The 7,556-nt window shown below is 37.2% G+C and overlaps 1 long non-coding RNA gene across 1 annotated transcript; it reads right to left on the bottom strand.

The window, feature by feature from the left end:
• Positions 1-230: 230 nt before the first annotated feature.
• On the bottom strand, positions 231-1,284 carry LOC148904240 (uncharacterized). The gene is made up of 2 exons (XR_016118977.1): positions 1,113-1,284; positions 231-969 (listed from the first exon to the last, which is right to left on the bottom strand). It is a non-coding gene; the product is annotated as an uncharacterized LOC148904240 (long non-coding RNA).
• Positions 1,285-7,556: the final 6,272 nt, after the last annotated feature.

The raw sequence follows: 7,556 nt of genomic DNA, 5'->3' as shown, positions 1-7,556 counted from the left end.
GCGTAATAATTAAATCCAAAATTTCTAAATATACTGTAGGGTCGTTTTATGGCAAGACTGGAGGGCTCCTATTTGCAATTGCCTTCAAAAAAAACGGGAATAAAAAATGGGAATATGAAAATGTTTTTATGATGAAAAGGTGGAACTTTGGGAGTTGGACTCTTTTCGATTATTTCGAGCCGTTAATCATTCGAAGTAAAAAATTGCACACTTAACACAGACGCGTGATCTGACGCAATGTAAGGACCTCCGTTTTATTTTTTATTAACTTAGTATACAATTATTTATTTATTTTTGTGGCATTAAATTTTTAATAAGAATTCATAGTTGTACAGTATCTTTTTTTTACATAACATGTGCTAATTTAATACTAGTAATTATCTCGCAAATATCAGACTCCTATATTAACAAATCTCGTTTCATATTTCCTACAAACTGTAATTGCTCATATTCAGAATACATATAATATAAAAATGGCAGCAGTACTTTTTTTAAAATGCTGTAATGATATGTGTTACAGAATGTATCCCAATTCCCAATGAAAGTTTTAGTGGACATCAAAGTTTTTCCATGGCATATATATTTGGAAATTATTTTTTTTCATAAGCATGTGTCCTGTCCGTGGAATGTTGTGGTATGGCCTTGATGACGTCCACCAAAACCGAGTTTGTTTGACCGAAAATGAAAAAAAGCCAGTGACGAATTAAGTAGACTAGTTATTCTTCATACGTTTAGCTTTTTCCCTCCTCAATATTCTCCTTCTCTTTTTCGCTGCTTCTTTTGTTTCTTTGTTTTCCCTTTCCTTTTCCCTTCTTTCCCTTTCCTCCCTTTCCTTTTCTTCGTTTTCCCTTGGTTCCCTTTCCTTTTCCCTAATTTCGAATTCCCTTTCCTTTTCCCTTTCTTCCTTTTTTCTCTTTTCACCATTTTTTCTTTCTTTTTCTTGTTGTTTAAGGTTCACAATCAAGTCATCTGTAAATTAAGAAAAAACATCCAACTACATTAATTGTGTACTTATAATTTATTGTTTATACTAATTTTTTTATTTCTTTTTTTGGAATGTTTTGAGGTAATAAGCTTTGTTAATAATTATGAATATAATAGACATATTTTACCATCACAAAGTAGTAAGGTCGAGTCATCTCCTTTATCATATTCATTGGGATCGTTTTCCCTGAAAACCACCTGAAATGGGAAAGAAAAAAATGGGCAGCAACAGAGGCAGTATTCTCTACTATATAAAAAAAGATATAAATAGATAATTATTTGAAAAATAAAATGAAAATATTCAAGAATTATATCGTATTGATATCGTACACGATCAGTTTCGTTGGTTACATTTACAATCGTACACGATATAGTTTTGGATTTCGTACACGTTTCGGGATAAATAAATTTAGGGCTCCCAAACGCGCATGACTATGGATATAACATCACTGGTGACGTAATGATAATGATCATTCATCCATAAATACCGGACATAGATGGGAAAAGCGATAAATATTGGGATCCAAATATTGGATAATACATGGAAAAGGAAAAGGGACTAAAGGGATAAAACATAGATGGGACTAGAGGGATGAAACATAGATGGGACTAAAGGGATGAAACATAGATGGGACTAAAGGGTAAAAACATAGACGGGACTAAAGGGATAAAACATAGACGGGACTAAAGGGATAAAACATAGATGGGACTAAAGGGATAAAACATAGACGGGACTAGAGGAATGAAACATAGACGGGACTAGAGGGATGAAACATAGACGGGACTAAAGGGATAAAACATAGATGGGACTAAAGGGATAAAACATAGACGGGACTAGAGGGATGAAACATAGACGGGACTAGAGGAATAAAACATAGATGGGACTAAAGGGATGAAACATAGACGGGACTAAAGGGATAAAACATAGACGGGACTAGAGGGATAAAACATAGACGGGACTAGAGGAATAAAACATAGATGGGACTAAAGGGATGAAACATAGACGGGACTAAAGGGATAAAACATAGACGGGACTAAAGGGATAAAACATAGACGGGACTAGAGGGATAAAACATAGATGGGACTAAAGGGATAAAACATAGATGGGACTAAAGGGATGAAACATCTGTGGGACTAGAGGGATGAAACATAGATGGGACTAAAGGAATAAAACAACATAGACGGGACTAGAGGGATAAAACATAGATGGGACAAAAGGGATAAAACATCTGTGGGACTAAAGGGATAAAACATAGACGGGACTAGAGGGATGAAACATAGACGGGACTAGAGGGATAAAACATAGATGGGACTAGAGGGATGAAACATAGACGGGACTAAAGGGATAAAACATAGACGGGACTAGAGAGATAAAACATAGATGGGACTAAAGGGATAAAACAACATAGACGGGACTAGAGGGATGAAACATAGACGGGACTAGAGGGATAAAACATAGATGGGACTAAAGGGATAAAACAACATAGACGGGACTAGAGGGATGAAACATAGACGGGACTAGAGGGATAAAACATAGATGGGACTAAAGGAATAAAACATAGATGGGACTAAAGGGATAAAACATAGACGGGACTAGAGGGATGAAACATAGACGGGACTAGAGGAATAAAACATAGATGGGACTAAAGGGATGAAACATAGATGGGACTAAAGGAATAAAACATAGATGGGACTAAAGGGATAAAACATAGACGTCACTAGAGGGATAAAGCATAGATGGGACTAGAGGGATAAAACATAGATGGGACTAAAGGGATAAAACATAGACGTGACTAGAGGGATAAAGCATAGATGGGACTAGAGGGATAAAACATAGATGGGACTAAAGGGATAAAACATAGACGGGACTAGAGGAATAAAACATAGACGGGACTAAAGGGATGAAACATAGACGGGACTAAAGGGATGAAACATAGACGGGACTAGAGGGATGAAACATAGATGCGACTAAAGGAATAAAACATCTATGGGACTAGAGGGATGAAACATAGATGGGACTAGAGGGATGAAACATAGATGGGACTAAAGGGATGAAACATAGACGGGACTAGAGGGATGAAACATAGACGGGACTAAAGGGATGAAACATAGATGCGACTAAAGGAATAAAACATAGACGGGACTAAAGGGATAAAACATAGACGGGACTAGAGGGATGAAACATAGACGGGACTAGAGGGATGAAACATAGACGGGACTAGAGGGATAAAACATAGATGGGACTAGAGGGATGAAACATAGACGGGACTAAAGGGATAAAACATAGACGGGACTAGAGGGATAAAACATAGATGGGACTAAAGGGATAAAACAACATAGACGGGACTAGAGGGATGAAACATAGACGGGACTAGAGGGATAAAACATAGATGGGACTAAAGGGATAAAACAACATAGACGGGACTAGAGGGATGAAAAATAGACGGGACTAGAGGGATAAAACATAGATGGGACAAAAGGAATAAAACATAGATGGGACTAAAGGGATGAAACATAGACGGGACTAAAGGGATAAAACATAGACGGGACTAGAGGGATAAAACATAGATGGGACTAAAGGGATAAAACATAGATGGGACTAAAGGCATAAAACATCTATAGGACTAAAGGGATGAAACATCTGTGGGACTAGAGGGATGAAACATAGATGGGACTAAAGGAATAAAACAACATAGACGGGACTAGAGGGATGAAACATAGACGGGACTAAAGGGATAAAACATAGACGGGACTAGAGGGATAAAACATAGATGGGACTAAAGGGATAAAACAACATAGACGGGACTAGAGGGATGAAACATAGACGGGACTAGAGGGATAAAACATAGATGGGACTAAAGGGATAAAACAACATAGACGGGACTAGAGGGATGAAAAATAGACGGGACTAGAGGGATAAAACATAGATGGGACTAAAGGAATAAAACATAGATGGGACTAAAGGGATGAAACATAGACGGGACTAAAGGGATAAAACATAGACGGGACTAGAGGGATAAAACATAGATGGGACTAAAGGGATAAAACATAGATGGGACTAAAGGCATAAAACATCTATAGGACTAAAGGGATGAAACATCTGTGGGACTAGAGGGATGAAACATAGATGGGACTAAAGGAATAAAACAACATAGACGGGACTAGAGGGATGAAACATAGATGGGACTAAAGGAATAAAACAACATAGACGGGACTAGAGGGATAAAACATAGATGGGACTAAAGGGATGAAACATAGATGGGACTAAGGAATAAAACATAGATGGGACTAAAGGGATAAAACATAGACGGGACTAGAGGGATAAACATAGATGGGACTAGAGGGATAAAACATAGATGGGACTAAAGGGGGACATAGATGGGACTAGAGGGATAAAACATAGATGGGACTAAAGGGATAAAACATAGACTAAAGGGATGAAACATAGATGGGACTGGGACGGGACTAGAGGGATGAAACATAGATGGGGGGATAAAACATAGATGGGACAACATGACAGGGATAAAACATAGATGGGACTAAAGGGATTAAACATAGATGGGACTAAAGGGATAAAACATAGATGGGACTGAAACATAGAGGACTAGAGGGATAAAACATAGACGGGACTAGAGGGATAAACATAGACGGGACTAGAGGGATGAAACATAGATGGGACTAAAGGGATAAAACATAGATGGGACTAAAGGGATAAAACATAGAAGGGACACGGGACTAGAGGGATGAAACATAGATGGGACTAGAGGGATGAAACATAGATGGGACCAAACAACATGAGGACTAAAGGGATAAACATAGATGGACTAGAGGATGAAACATAGATGGATGGGGGGATAAAACATAGACGGGACTAGAGGGATAAAACATAGATGGGACTAAAGGGATAAAACATAGATGGGACTAAAGGGATAAAACATAGACGGGACTAAAGGGATAAAACATAGATGGGACCATAGAGGGACTAAACATAGACGGGACTAGAGGGATGAAACATAGATGGGACTAAAGGGATAAAACATAGACGGGACTAAGGGATAAACATAGATGGGACTAAAGGGATAAAACATAGATGGGACTAAAGGGATAAAACATAGATGGGACGATGACTAAAGGGATAAACATAGACGATGGGACTAAGGGATAAAACATAGATGGGACTAAAGGGATAAAACATAGATGGGACTAAAGGGATAAAACATAGAACTATGAAACCCATAAACATGGGACTAAAGGGATAAACATGGTACATGGGACTAAGGGATAAAACATAGATGGGACTAAACATGGGACTAAAGGGACGGGACGGACTAACATAGAGGGATAAAACATAGACGGGGGAGGGGACTAAGGGATGAAACATAGATGGACTAAAGGGACACATAGACGGGACTAGAGGGATAAAACATATGGGACATAGATGGGACTAAGGGATAACATATTAGATGGGACTAAAGGGATAAAACATAGATGGGACTAAAGGGATAAAACATAGACGGGGGGGACACATAGACGGGACTAGAGGGATCTAAAGGGATAAAACATAGATGGGACTAAAGGGATAAAACATAGATGGGACTAGGGATAAAACGGAACACATAGATGGGACTGGATGAAACATAGATGGGACTACGGGATAAAACATAGATGGGACTAAAGGGATAAAACATATGACTGGGACTGGATGAAACATAGATGGGACTAAAGGGATAAAACATAGATGGGACTAAAGGGATAAAACATAGACGGGACTAAAGGGATGAAACATAGAAGGGACTAGAAACATAGATGGGACTAAAGGGATGAAACATAGAGGGACTAAAGGGATGAAACATAGACGGGACTAGAGGGATAAAACATAGATGGGACGGGATAAAACATAGTGGGACTAAAGGGATAAAACATAGACGGGACTAGAGGGATAAAACATAGATGGGACTAAAGGATAAAACAGACTGGACTAGAGGGATGAAACATAGACGGGACTAGGGATAAAACATATGGGACTAAAGGGATATGGGACTAAAGGGGACTGGATAAACATAGATGGGACTAAAGGGATAAAACATTGGGACTAGAGGGATGAAACATAGACGGGACTAAAGGATGAAACATAGACGGGACTAAAGGGATGAAACTAGATGGGACTAAAGGAATAAATACGGATAAGACATAGCTTATTGAGAAAGTTACCATAAAGAGTTTTATTGTGCCAATTGCTAATCCTTTCAAGTTGATTTAATTCACCATATACTGTTCATACCTTTACGAACATAGCTTATATTTATTTTTATTCTTCGCACTCGGAAGCCCAATGCATTTTTGTATGTTATCCAATCAGACAAATTCGAATGTCACACTAAATACACATAAACTTCTCACAGGTTTCTTGTCGTTTTTGACTTCATATCTCGTCAAACATATCTCCTTATACATACTTGGTAAGCTGTTCTGCTAGGAAGTGCTGTTCTGCTAGTAAGACCCCAATTCCCTTTACATGATCGTATTATGATTATTATGCCTGTCTCTTTAGTTATAGAGGTTTGCTTTTTAGTTCTTATTAAAGTTAATAAACAAATAAATGAACAAAACATTCAAACACACAAAAGAACGAACAAACGAACAAACGGGACGACTGAACAAACGAACAAAAGAACGACTGAAGAGTACTAGTTCTGAATGATACTAGTATTATTCCCTAGCAAGTTATGCAAAGCAATTGACAAACACAAGTTGACCGCTGCGCTACTACTAGATCTGAGCAAGACTTTTGACAGCATACAACATGAGATTTTTAATACATGGAGTCCCACACCGCTCTATATTAGGGCCGCCGTTATGTAACGTCTATATGAACGGCCAATCTCCAACGAGGATATAGACAGGACATGTAAGTAAACATTTGAATGACTTAATATCCGTTGCATCGTTGTGTTGTGCCAATCGACTCCTAATCAACCCTACCAAGATCAAGTTATGATCATTACAACTGTTAAAACGTACCGCTCTACCTTATCGACAATCATTTTTTATTCTTTCAATTATAATTAGCAAAACAATTATTTTTATTGTCTTCAACGTTTTGTTGTGCTTTCTTATTCTATTGGAATATCGGAAAAACATAGTTAAATTACCTAAACTATGAGAAGATATTTTCATTATTTTCCGTTGTGCATTATTTTTATAGGAAAAATTGAGTACAATTCAGACTTTTATATGTACGAGTGCTGTTTGAAAGTTTTCAAAATTGGAGGCGAGTTCTTTTAATAATAATAATGATAATAATAATAATAATAATAATCTTTATTTCACTCTAAAAAAACATACATCCTAGATTACAATATAACTATAAGAATATATAACTAAAAAGAGTTTAAACAAAATACTATTATAGTAAAACCTATCTATATCATAAGATAATAAATGATAATATAAATAAAACTGTATTCCAAAAGAATAACTGTATGCACCTATACAAAACAATTATTAAATCTTTAATCATAAACCTAATCATAATGGCAGTCGTAAACATCATCATCATCATCATCATCATC

The sequence above is a fragment of the Actinia tenebrosa genome, unplaced genomic scaffold (assembly GCF_029948245.1).
Source record: "Actinia tenebrosa isolate PJP-AT-01 unplaced genomic scaffold, QUT_ActTen_1.0 utg5546__unscaffolded, whole genome shotgun sequence".
Taxonomy (NCBI): domain Eukaryota; kingdom Metazoa; phylum Cnidaria; class Anthozoa; order Actiniaria; family Actiniidae; genus Actinia; species Actinia tenebrosa.
The sequence above is the reverse complement of the archived record's forward strand: the minus strand, read 5'-3'. Positions and strand labels throughout refer to the sequence as shown.